The sequence below is a fragment of the Pleurodeles waltl genome, chromosome 8 (genome assembly GCF_031143425.1).
Source record: "Pleurodeles waltl isolate 20211129_DDA chromosome 8, aPleWal1.hap1.20221129, whole genome shotgun sequence".
NCBI lineage: Eukaryota > Metazoa > Chordata > Amphibia > Caudata > Salamandridae > Pleurodeles > Pleurodeles waltl.
The window spans coordinates 119,907,984-119,922,056 of NC_090447.1; positions in this window are offsets into that span (position 1 = coordinate 119,907,984).

The window sequence follows — 14,073 nt, forward strand, 5'->3', positions numbered from 1 at the left end:
AGAAGCAGTTGTAAATCAGACTATAGCTGCTCTGGGAAATTTGACATAGGAACAATCCGCTATCAGAATGGTAGCGCTTCAAAATCGTCTTGTTCTTGATGTCATACTAGCAGAGAAGGGCGGAGTGTGTAAAATTATCGGGTCGAGCTGCTGTGTTTTAATACCTGATAATGCCCACTCTGTCTATGAGGCTATTTCTAGATTGCACAAAATTGCGTCCAGCTTACACCAGGATCCTGGCAACTGGACCTGGTCAGGATGGTTTTGGGGACTAGTCTCCACATGGGGCTGGAAATTGATTTCTGCTATTGGCATAGCATTGTTTACATTAATGGGATGCTGCCTGTGCATCCAGTGTGGCCCGCCACTCTGTGGATTGTGTGCTATCATGTGCATTCCTAAACCACACATCCAGAAAAAAGAAAATGTTAAGATTATGCTCCAAGATCATATTGATGATCTTATGGCCATCGAGATAGAGGACAATGGTTGCACTCTGGTGCAAGGAGGGAATGTGGAAAAATAGTTTCTCACCCTTCGTGCAACCACTGTTCATTTGATATCAGGACAACCATATTGAATATGGCATCCATTTTGTGAGTGTTTTAAACACCCCGTCGCAGAGGAAATAGGCAGAAAAAGATGCAGCTTGAAAGCAGCTACATCGTGTAATATGCCTAAGGCCGAATACCAGACCGGCCACATACCTGCGGTTAAGCCAATTTTGAGAAAAACTAATTTCCACGGAATAACCTGCAATTGGAACAAGGTCGTACCTGCCATTTACTACACACTATTATACGCTTCAGCTGTTTGCACATTTTTGTTTGTAAGCAATCTCCCACTCCTCTCCCCTGAGGCATACAAATGTTTTTATACCTAACTAGTGGAAAATGATTGAACCTCTGCCATTTGTTTGCATGTAGTAGAAAAATGTATAAAAGCTCTATGCTGCGCGAAGTAAGACAGACTACTCCCTAACCCGCTTGGTGAAGGAGCTCTCCCTTAACTCGAGTTATTGAATAAATCCCGATTATTCTCTACATCTCGGACCCCGTCTCTTTCCTTTTTTTATTATTATTTAACTTACAAGGCAAATTCAGAGGTATTTTAAATTATTTACCACATCATCATAACTGAAGTGTTAAAAGCTATTTCACTTTAAGCCTTTAAGCCGGCCTAGGTGTAATTTTAATATTGTGTACATTTTATTATATTTCTCTGCCTGGGACAAAGCCAGCATAGCCCATTAGGGCTATTTCCATTTCCTACTCAATTTTCAAAATATGGTTTAATGGTGAAATCAGATTTTTCATAACTTGAATGAAAAAGTAGCTTTAGAAAATGTTACTTTAGACTCCATGAGCAAGACTGACTTAAAAGCAGTTCTGCCATTCTTATTTTTTATTTATTTAATAATTTATTGTACAGATAATAAAATCCAATACAAAAAAGAAGAAGCAAAAAAGCAATTGAGAATAAATACCCTCAGAGACTAAATTCATGCTAAAAACACTCCATACGTTAGACACACATGACATATTAAAAAAGACAATCCTGCCTAAAAGTGTAAGACATTTTGCAATATAAAAATAAAACAAACCACCCAACCCAGAATCTCGCATAGTACACAAAGACAAAATGCATATGCACAGCCCTAAAGAGCATGGTGCATTAAATAGTAATTGCACTAAACATCAACATATGCCGTTAGAGCTCCTCGACCTAACCAATAACAGGCAATATGGTAAGAGCTGAAAAGATTCCAATTATACCTGTTCATTGCTCGCAGTGCCATTGAATTTAGATTGTGCGATTTTAATAAATTTAGTCAATAACACATTTAACATTGGATTGCCTGGATCCAAAGACTGGATGATAGCCTGTCGACAGGAGCGGATTCCCAGTTCATCCCATTTGCTCCGAAGCAAGAATCTACGCTCCTTTAATAAAGCTGAACACAAGGAAACCACATGATCAATGGTTTCATCTGTGTTACTACAGCCTCTACAAGTCACACAGTCCCCAGGGGATAGCTGCCATTGGGGCAGATGTTTTAAAAAAAAACAATCTCCCATCCTTCAGGCCATGAAGGCCTTTTTCAACCAGAACCCAAAGGGGCAAGAGAAAAAACTAGAAGACATACCTGGCTTGAAGGATTCAATTACTGCCCAGGCATGCTTCCGTTGAACAAGGAGGGAACAGTCTGAATGATAGGAGTAAGCTGAATAAGCCTTTTAATATCTAGTTTAACAATTCTGCCATTCATCACACATCCAGAGCCGAAATACACACCCTTGGCTGGTAGTGTTAGCAACCTCTAGTCAGAAGGCAATGGCCTGCCTCCAAGCCCATGAAGGGCAGGTTAGTGTTAACTACTGACAACTTTACAGGGACTAGCTATCTGGTAGTTGACAGTTGGCAAAACAAGCAACAGCCTTAGTACTGCCTCCTTTGAATTAGAAATGCCAGGGAAGGATTCTACTATTCATTCACAGGACACTCATAAACAGCGAGGCTCCGGACACAGTGGGAGAAAGAACCAGTTTGGACCATGTCGGGCGGGGGGAGAGATTGCCTAAATAAGGAGTGTCTAAATAAGGGAGATTGCCTTAATAAGGGAGTGGCTGAAGCCAACCTGACTGATGGGAAAAGTGCTCTGCCATATTGAAATGAGTAATTTTACAGTTTGACAAAGGAGACGAGATGCAAACTGAAGCAGGGGCTGATAGAAATTAGTTATAAAGGGATGAGAAGATTTCTCCAGTCACTAGATAGTGCACAAGATAAATCTGGCACCTTAACCACCACCTCCTCACAACATTCCTGGACCTGGCCTAACTCAACCTAAGAAGGCTCTGCTGGAAGTAGGCTCACAACACCTACTAAGAAAAGAGTGTATTTAATGACTCAGGGACTCCTGAATCCTGCTGGCATCCAGTGACTGAAACGGGCCATGTTGTTGCCATCTGCATTACTTGCTTCAGGAACACAAACAGCAGAAGGACTCATGACTTCAATAGGGCCCAACTAACCACAGAGGGCTGGGCCCTGCAGGAGATATGGGTGAAGAGAGACCTGTTGCCTTGAAACCTGGCTTGAGGATCTAGGGCCTGCAGCACTGACCAGAACAAATATTCCCAGCTGTTGAAGAAATGTGAGTCTAAGCACCTGAGTTAGAGTTCAGCCGATGGGTTACACTCTCACAAACATGATGTATATTCCATATGCCAAAACAACAGAAGTCAAGGCACTCGTGAATAAGAAAACATTAATTCCAGTAGTCCATGTGTAAAGGAAATCAAATCCTCTTCAAAACATTCAGGATCCGAGAGGCCGTAACAGGTTAGCATGATTCCATTTTATTCTCCGAGACGAAAGTTCATAATTGTTAGAACAGGCAACAGCCAACACATGTTTCGTCGTGGGGTAAAGTGATCCCTGTGACTTCGTCAAGGCTGTAAGGAATACAATTATAGCTCAGAAACACAAAGCAAGCTATATTTCTTATGAGCAGAAATAATTGCTGTTCTTTATGAAAAGGTTAAGTGCGTCAAAAACCTAGTGAGAACAAGCCACTGAATACCCCCAAAAAGAACCGTGATTACAAATGTAATTCAAGAGATAGAGGAACCAGAAAATAGATGAATAAGTACTCATTACTTATAAACAATGTATCAATACAGCATTCCATTATTACATCCAGAATTTGGAAATTGGAAATGACAGTATGTGTCATGACACCAGCATGAATAACGAAACCATAATAAAATGAAGAAATGTACAGCCCCATAGTGATATATCAAAATAATTTAAATCCAATCGGTGAAAACCGTGAAGCCCAAATTGGTGCAATTCCAAAACAACTCTAAAAAAGAGGAACGTACCTCCGTATGTTAATTCAACAAAATTAACGAAACCGGTATGTTGAACAAACTAGTTATGTGGTTTCCAAGAAATTCACAGTAAGAATAAGTAATGTAGAAACTGGTAAGGTAAGATCCTGATCAAATGATGGCACCAAAATAACAGGATGCCTATATACATGCATACCTACCAATAAAAGCCTCCCCGTACGGATCGTAAATAATCATAAGGGGTGTGTGTACACACCTCTTTTTCTGAGAAAAAAACGAAAGATGAGAGAATCAGAAAGAGACTACACAACAATAATCCAATAGCCTGGTTAAAGTACACCTCACTGAACCTCAAATACTGGCTCACCTTGGTACTGAAGAGAAGTCACACATAGCGTGAAATGGAATCCCGATAAGATTCCGGTCGGCAGTATTAGCGGGCCGGCATCAGGCTCCATATTGCTTTTAAGCTACTAGGCTGGAGCGATCAACACAAACGAAGGACTACAAAAATTCATCCCGGGCGCCATGTTAGCTCAAAACGCCCAAACACAGGCTTACTTTGTGAGCGCCATATTAAAGTTATTTGTGAACACGATCAACAGACCAGACCTTTAAGCCTACCTCAATGTTAAGAGGATAAAGATTCGAAAATAGTACCAAATCATTGACCAAGACCAGGCCGTCATGTATGCATCAAACTGAAGAAAAATAAAAATACAATTGAAAAAACTTTAAATTAGAAATTACAAACGAGAGATGAGATAGTAAAAAGCACCCCACCTAGCATTACTCCACCCAGCATAAACGTGAATATAAGACAACCACCCCTGTTATTAAATTGAATGAAAATACCTATACCCTGTGTTAGGAATTCAAAAGGAATTTACAACAAATTCATGTTTGTGTCATGACCGTTACACAGCAGTTCCAAGCCAGAATCACATCACATGATGGCAATTGATGCCCACCACCACACAAGAGTAAAAAATATACATCAGTACATTAAAAACAGTAAACCATAGTAAAGAAACTTAATTCCATCCAATTAAATCACATGCAGTGTAGAAACTAACGATAATTAAGCTTTGTAATATCTGACATGAATGAGGTCCTAGAGGATTCCTTTATCAAAGTTTTAGCAGACTCCATACCAGTAACAAATAAAAAGCATATAAAAAGCAAATTACAGACAATAATGAAAATTAACAATAGTTTCTATCCCAGGAAGTACTCCATTTCATAGTTCTTATTGAGACCCTCCTCTACAGCCCTCAATTTTAGAATCCAATAGCATTCCAGCTTCCTGAGTGCTAATTCTCTATTGCCTCCCCGGGAATCTCTGTGTACAATTTCAAAGCCAAAAAATTCAAAGCTCTGGGTATGACCCTGCTTGGGCCCCATTGATACATTGTTTATAAGTAATCAGTACTTATTCATCTATTTTGTGGTTCCTCCATCTCTTGAAACATTTGTTTCTCTTGAGGAAACATTGGAGGAGGGGGGAAGTCCTCTTGCCAAGAGCACCGTGCCTTAGATTAGGTGTTTTGTATAATAATCTGGAACTAATTGTGAGCGCTTCTGTCCTTTCACTTCATTCCCGGTGTCATTCTATTGTTTATATTCCATATGCCATTTTACAAGTGCACTATATCTAATGGAACTTGTAATACGGTGGATGGGATATCCATCACGTTTTTGATGGAGTAACCATTCCGCCGAGCTCTAAATCAGGACTTAAGTAATTTGTGTCACCTCCAGAGGACTGGTAAAGGTGCTGAAGTTGTCCTAGGAATTATGCACCCTAGGGAGGTACAAAAACAGGGTTTGTCCCTACCCAGGCTTTTTGCTGTAGTGACAACAGGTTCAGCATGACCTCACTTTGAAGGCATGCAACCTCGTGGAGCCTTGTCTTGCTACAGCTTCCAGCCTTTCCCCTGCTGGAAAATGTTCTTTCCTAAAAATGTAATTAAGTCCAAAGGTAAAACCTTTCACTATCGGCCCAGGGAAGCACCCTTTGTGACTTCCAAATCCAGCACCTGCCTGCTCGAAGCTTTTAGTCCCTAAATCAGCTGCTTCAGTGAGAGATGAGCAATAACATACCCGAATTTGAGGGACCTTCTCTGGTCACAGACTTGGACCTTACCCTGAAAGAAGACTTTGACTTCCATTTCAGAGACTTAAATGTAAAGGTAAAAACTTTGACTAGGATGACCCGCTTGGTTTATCCGATCTCTGCTTCAAGGTAGTGAGCTGGAAATTAGGTCCTGATCAACTGTGAGCTGTTTTTTTCAGTGGTGCTTTGCTTTTTTAGGTGTTTTTGCCATAATACTTTACAGTTTCACATCTCTGGTTCACTTTAACCTAATAATGAACTTGGTGTATCTTACCCAATAACATTTTCTCTATTTTTATGAATTGGTTTGGGAATACTTCTCTGAGGAATATCTGCTGCCTCTTCAATAGCTACCAGGGGATGAGTAGAGCTTCTGTCGGAACTATGTTATGGCCGAACCACAGTGTGTTTACTAAGCTGTTAGTGGTCTCTTCTCCCAACCCAATCTCAGACAGTATAGTAAAAGATAGATTCCTAGACGGAGAACGTCAAGCTCAGAAAATATGTTTTCTGAAAGAATACATGAACTTAGATTGCTATGTTTAGTATGACTATGCACATCAGGGAACAAATAAATTAGATTCCTAATGAATGTGCTTATTAATAGACTCTTGGAACATAACATTTCAAGCTAAATATAATGTTTTCTGATTGCATCCGATTAAAAAAAAACATAAGACACATGTTCTCCCTCCACCCAGCACAAAAACATCTTGGAGTACCAAAACATCCTGTTTCATGGAGGAAAAAACTCTTCAACTGAGAGAATGTAATTCAGGCCATTAGCTGTTAAAATAAACCAAATACTTTCAATACTGTCCCAGTGTCCACTACATATCTATTAATTCAGAATGATCTAAGCATACGCCTGGTAAGCTAGGCAAGGTATATTCTTGTCTAATATTTACACATCTTACACATTTTAGTTACTGAAGGGATAAAGCCACAACATAGTGCATTAAAATGGAGGCTACCTCACTCTCCCCACAGTTAACTAAATTACAATTCAAAACCCTCCATACCTATCATACTGGACTGTTCAAAGCCACATTGGTAACACAAGAGTCCTCCTTTCTCATTTTATGCTTCCCTGACCTCTAACCCCCTACATCATTATAAACATGTATATATTGTACACATGTTAACCTTTATATGTGCTATTATCTACATCAACACTTTTTATAATGATTTTTCCACTCTGAGATTGCCAGCACACCATGTAAGCTCTTCAATGCTTGAAGTAAACATCCAGCCATGTTTCTGTACACTGCATGCAAATGCACGTAAGTGGTCTGATGTATATAAAGCGCCCACCTACCCACAGGGTTAGGTCCACTCTATTATAGCAATCCCCTTCAATAAGCAAAAAAAAAAAAGGAGGGCAGTTCCCTGTGACTGAGTCACCCACTTGCAGAACATCGAGAGATCAGACCACGACCATAATGTTATGAATATATAATACATGGGAGTCAGCAGTCCGACTTTAAAATCCTGTTTCTTTTTTCCTTATTGCAGGCAACTTCTGAAGTCTCTACATCATAATGAAATTATGTTTATTTACATTTATTTTATTTAAGCATTTGTAAAGCGCAAACGATCACCTGACAGGCATCTTGCTGCTATAGAGACCAACCGGTTCTATCCCCCAATGCACAAGTCACACAGACTGTAACCCAAGGAGCTCCGTTCTAATTTAAACCCATATTTATACTTTTTTAGCGCCGCATTTGCGTCATTTTTTGACGTAAAAGCGGCGCAAACCTACAAAATACAATATTTTGTAAGTTTGCACCGCTTTTGCGTCAAAAAATGACACAAATGCGGCGCAAAAAAAAGTATACATATGGGCCGTAGTCTCTTTCCAGCAGGTCAGCAGCTACTTTGGAAAAAGCCAGGTCTTCAGACCCTTGCTGGAGCTAGCGAGATTCGTGTTGTCCCTGGGAGGTGCAAGAAGTGTGTTCCATAGTTGTACAGCTCCAACCTGGAATCATCTTCCCCCGCCTTCACTTTCCTAAATTTCTGGACACAGACTAAATTGGCTGCAGATGATCGCAGATGCCTTTGAGGCCTATAATGACTGAAAAGCTTTTGCAATGCCAATGGACCTGCTGAGTTCAGTGCTTTGCATCCTATCAACATGGCTTTGTGCACTATTCTTTCTTTAACTGGCAGCCAATGAAGTTCTTTTAAGGCAGACTTTGAAGAATGGTACCTCGATTTGTTCAAGGCCAGTTTAGCTGCCTTTGAACTTGGTATAATCTTGTTAATAAATAATCAGGGGCTCCTAGCAGAAGTGCATTACAATAGTCAATTCTACTCAGAATTGTACTTTGCACTACCAGTTTCCTCGCCGGCTGAGGTAGTAACCGCTCAATGTTACGGGGGTTCTGAAGTAGCCCAAAGCAAGCAGCTGATGTCTTGCTAACATGGGCTGCCATTGAAAATTTGTCGTCCAGGTAAACTGCTAAATCACAAACTGTCTGGGCAGGTTTAATGTCATCTGTTCCAGTCCAGGGCCAGAAGTCCTTCTGAAGGTGATATTGTCCTCTAACAGAAGTACAGGAAAGAAATTCGGTCTTTCCTCCAATGAATTTTAATGAGTCCGTACTCAGCCAGCTTGCCACCTCCCTTAAACAACTGTGCAGTCTTCTACTGGGATATGGACATTTTTATCTAAGGCATGGATTAGCTGTGTGTCGTCTGCATAGTTAACAAACACCAACCCATGGGATCTGATAAGAGTCAGCAAAGGTCACAACTACATATTAAAAAGAATGGTGCTCAGTGCTGAGCCTTGGAGCACCTCATGATTCAGTTTTCTAAATTCTGAGAGAAAATGCAGAAGGGAGATAGCTTGGGACGTATCGGACAGATAAGATTCAATCCATCCCAGAATGGTACTACTCACTCCTACCTCCTTCAAACTCAAAAACAATCTTTGGTGGTTCACAGTGTCAAACACGACTGATAGATCAAGCAAAATCATCACTACTGTTTGATCACTGTCCGCTATCATCCTTAATTCATCCAATGCAGTAATAAGTGCAGATTCTGTCCCGTGTGCTGACCTAATGCCCATTTGATTGGGTCCTAAGATGTTATTCCATTCCAAATAACTAGCAAGTTTTTAGATAAAGTATTTTCCAATAATTTTATTGGACAAGGGAGCAGTGAGATTGGGCGGTAATTACTGGGATTGTGTATATCAGCTGTCGGTGTCTTCAATAACGGTAAGACCAGAGCCTTCTTCCAGGCTAACGGCACTACCCTTTCCTCAAGGACTGATTAGAAGTTTTAAGTAGAAAGGGAAAAATTTCAGCTTCAGCGCCTTTTTTGACTGTAGCCTATCCTGATCTGAGCAAGATTTTTGCCAGGATCTCTCTATTCTTCTAAACTGCGCTTTCAAATCTCTTAATGCTTCCATATTGTATGAGGCATTGGCTTACCGCGCTGTATCTTTTTTTTAATGGGGATTACTTCATCCACAGAAATTGGAATCAAATTCTGCAGGCGCTCATAATGTTCATAAACTGACCTCTCTTCCTGAAAGCAACTAGAAGTATCAAATACCTGTTTGTTTTTAAGCTTCCTCAGTTTTGACCAGAATCTGCTCAGCACTGACTGGTTGACAGGTGTTCCCTCTTTTAATAAGTTCTTCCTATCTAGTTCAAAGTTTATCAATACATGGTCAGACCAACTGAGTAATAGCCTATCTTTTACAGTGATCTAGTCTCTAGAGGCAAGTATCAGGTCTAGAGTACGATCCTTTCTATGAGTGGGACCATCTACCAGTTGCTCCAGGCCTATTTTACTACATGTACTCAGAAATTCATTTCCCAGAGCTAGTTCGCTTTCCTCCAGCCCATATGATGAAGACCCCTAAAATAAAGAAGCAGGAATGAGTTAAGACCATATTATTGACCAATTCCAGAAGAGGTTGTAGACAACTATTCAGTGGGCCCTGGGGGTCTTTAGCATAGAATGCCTGAGAAAACTGTACCACATTTTCTTTTCATGGCAAAACCCAATAGCTCCCCCCCCCTCGATTATCTTCCAATTCTAAGCTAACTATGTCTCATTTTTCTTTAAAGATAACTTCAACCCTCCCTCCCCTTTTACTGTCCTTAACTTGTAGATGGTTTAAAAACATAGTGGACAGGTCATTCCTAAGTTAACCTCTGACTCAGGGACAATGTCTCCGTGATGAACACCATGTCCTATTCATTAGTTTCCAACAATCAATAGATGCAACTCAAGTGTATGTTTGACTAAAGAGGGCGCATTTACCAACCTACAAGTTATCCCTTTCTCTTGTGTCCCAATACTTGCACATTTCCATAGTCGGTCCTTCTCCCACCCCCCAGGTTCTGTCCATGTGCTGACCCTTGACATATCTGCTCTTTTACATCTTAATTCCTGGCTGTAATAAGTAATTGAGATTTTCCTAGCCTTTGTGTCAGAAATGCTAGACAAGGAAGCGAGTATTATGCCTTACTCTTCATGCTTTATTAAATGGCAGCCAAGAACTACAAATCCCAGAAACCCTGGGAAAAAAAACTACAAAACAACATCACAATGGGGTTGACCAATCGCACAATGAGCCCCCTGATAACAATCTTGACTGAGAGCATCAAGTCCTCTTTTCTTGTGAAAGTCAGTCAAAAGAGGAATCCGAGAGGAACCATGAAACCATATATAGAGTAATGATAGCAGAGAGGAAATCCTTGCAGAAATCCATGAAGAGTTGAGAGGAACCAGCAGGAGGGCCAGACATTCCATGTGAAGATTCCAGGACATGAGCAGCGGGAATATGATGAACTGGAAGCGGTAGTACTGTTTGCAGACGTGGCCACTCTGAGAAAGAACAGGGAGGGTTAAAGAGATGTGGTGGGATACTACTAGCCTCCATGTCTTTAATAAAATCTAGCCTTTCTGACACCAAGGCTAGAAAAATCTCAATTTTATTACAAGACCGAAGGCTCATATTATGCTTGTTTAAAGCAATGAGATAACAGTGTCAAATGGATGATCAATAGGTTTACAATAGAAGGTTCTAAACGTACTAAGGCTTGATCAATCTGCAGATCTGAGGATATCATGCAAACTAGCCCCTGCCCAAAAAGCACAAGAAACCTCAGCTCCTCTTACTGAGTGGGCACCATAAGAGAGGGAAGGAACACCAGCCAAGGACATTAGCCATTTCACCCAACGGGCTAAGGTGGGAGTTGAAACAAGCTTGTGAGGTTTTTGAAAGGAAATAAGCAATTGAGTCGAGGAGGGAATCCTGAGATCTGTAGTTCGAGAAACATATGTTTTCAGACAATTACCTACACACAGTTTAGGTTGAGAAGGAAAAAAGGGGTAGAGGACAGAAGACAAATTGGTCTTGGTACGTCTAAACACTTGAAAATAAACCCTAAAGGAGAAAATTGAAAGGAGGAAACATCCAGAGCTTTGACATCTGATACACGTTTGATAGAAACTAAACAGAGGAGCATAGTCAATTTAGCAGACAAATGTTTCAAGGATAACTCAACATTATCCGGACAGGAGAGAAAAAGACAAAGAACAGAATCAACGTCCCACATGACATTTTATTTAGGAGCAGGAGGTTTTGAAAAAAAGTACTCCCTTTAAAAGTCGGCAAACCAACGGGTGTTCCCCAACCGGTCTTCTATCTACCCTGACGTGTTCTGAGGAGATTGCAGATCTATAGGTATTCACTGTACGATACGCTTTAACTTGAGAAGCTAGGGAAGCCAAAAAATTTACCACCAGGGTAACCTCTGCTGAAACGGGATCGGAATTCCTGTCCACACCAGCTACAGCACACTGACCAAGCGAAGCGGTAGACTCGAGGTACCCGGGGCCCAGGATTGTTGAATGAACTGGACAGCCTCTTCCGAAATTCCTGGGGTTCTCCAGGAAGCCCCGAAATTCTCCAAGCTATGAGATGAAGCGAGCCCTCTAGAATGAGGTTGTGGAGTTGACCCTGAGGGTTAAAGAGAAGCTTGGGAAACGGAGGTATCAAAACTGGTAGGTCTGAGGAAAGTTCCAAAAGAGTCGGATACCAAGGCTGAGACTGCCAGAATGGAGTGATAAGAACTAGGGAAGAATGTTGTCTGCCAGCCTGCGCCAGGACTCGAGCAATAAACAGGAAGGGGGAAAAGGCGTACAGGAGAGAGGGAGGCCATACTTGTAGGAAAGCATCCGTCGCCAAGGCTACCGGATCTGGCCTCCAACTGAAGAAAGCAGGAAGTTGAGAGTTGATCCTTGAAGTGAAGAGGTCTATAGACATAAAGCTGAAGAGAGAAGAAAGGAGCTTGAATATGGAAGGGTGAAGATACCAATCGATTGAGTCTTGAGTATGTCTGGAAAACAAATCTGCCACTACCTTCAACTTGCCTGGGAGGTATTCCGCCTTGACTGAAATATTTCTGTGGAGACAAAACTCCCACAAACTCTTGGCCAGAAGTGCCAAAGGTTTGGATCTTGTTCCACCTAAGCGGTTTATGTACCTCACTGCGGATAGATTGTCCATTCTTAAAAGAATGGAGCATTTTACCCTGTCTTTTGTAAAGGACTGGATGGCAAATGAACCTGCAAGCATCTCTAAACAGTTGATGTGCAGTGAGGACTCCTGAACGGACCATGGACCCCCAGTCAAGAGCAGACCACATCTTGCACCCCAACCTGTCAGACTTGCATCTGATTCTAAGACAAGATCTGGGGCGGCAGAGAAAATTGTTCTCCCATTCCAGTCGTCTACCATGAAAGCTCTTCTCTGGATTCTGAATCTTGGACGACCAGATCTGAGTAGGCGAGGTCCCTGCGAAGGTGACAGATTTTCAATCTCTGGAGGGCCCTGTAATAAAGAGGACCGGGAAATATGGCCTGAATGGAGGAAGAAAGAAGGCCTACCAGACGGGATAGAGATCTGAGGGAACAGCAAGGGAGAGATAAGACATGATGAATCTCTTTCTTTATCAAAGACACCTTGAGTTGGGGAAGTTGAAGTACTGAATCCACTGTGTTGACTAGAAAACCCAGAAACTCGAGACGTTGTGAAGGGATTAGAACAGACTTTTGCAGATTTATGAGGAATCCCAGACATGACAGGAGGTCCCGACAAAGGTTTAACTGAGTTATGAGGGAGGACTTGTCTTGAGCAATGATAAGGAAGTCTTCGAGATAGATGATAAGTCTTATCCCTTGAGCTCTGAGAAAGGCCACTACTTGTTTGAGTATCTTGGTGAAACACCAAGGGGCCGATGAAAGACCAAAGGGAAGAGTTTTGAATTGAAAGAAAGAAGTCCCCCACTGGAACTGAAGAAACTTTCTGAAAGAGGGATGGACGGGCACCGAAAGATAGGCGTCCTGAAGATCGATTCGGACCAACCAATCGTTGTGAAGGAGGAGATCTCTGAGATGGAGAATAGTTTCCATCTTGAAATGGTGGTATACAACAAAATTGTTGAACTCTTTCAGATTTATAACAGGTCGGGGTTTCTTGTTCTTATTCTGAACTAGAAAGATCGTACTGAGAAACCCGGAGGGGTCGTAAGCCACTTCCTCGATGGCCAGTTTTGTCAGTAAAGATTGAACTTTGTCGTGAACCAGACAAAATTGATCTCGGGAAAAAAAGAGAGGACGAGGCAGATAGGCCTGACGAGGAACCTGGTATAACTCTATGCAATAGCCCTGAACTGTCTGGATTACCCGAGGATCTGAGGTTATAGAAAGCCAAGCGTTTAAACACAAGCCCAGTCTGCCTCCTACTGGAGGAAGGCCAGAACTGGAATTTCTTACCTGCAAGTTGGTCTCCTTTGGACCTGTATCCCCTGTTACAGCCTCCACGGAACCGGCGGGGATAAAATTGGGGTTTGTACCCCTGTAGAAGTTGAGTTGCTTGCCTCGGATGTAGGAGCCTCTGCCGAGGGATTGCCCCCTTGATGAATAACGGCTGGCAAAATGACCACTTCCTTTGTCGGCCCTTCCAAAAACCTGTTGGGAAAAAATCCTCTTCATTGACGAATGAGCATTGTCCAACGAATTGAATGTAGAGACATATTTGCTCATTTCCTTGATGAAGGAATCGCC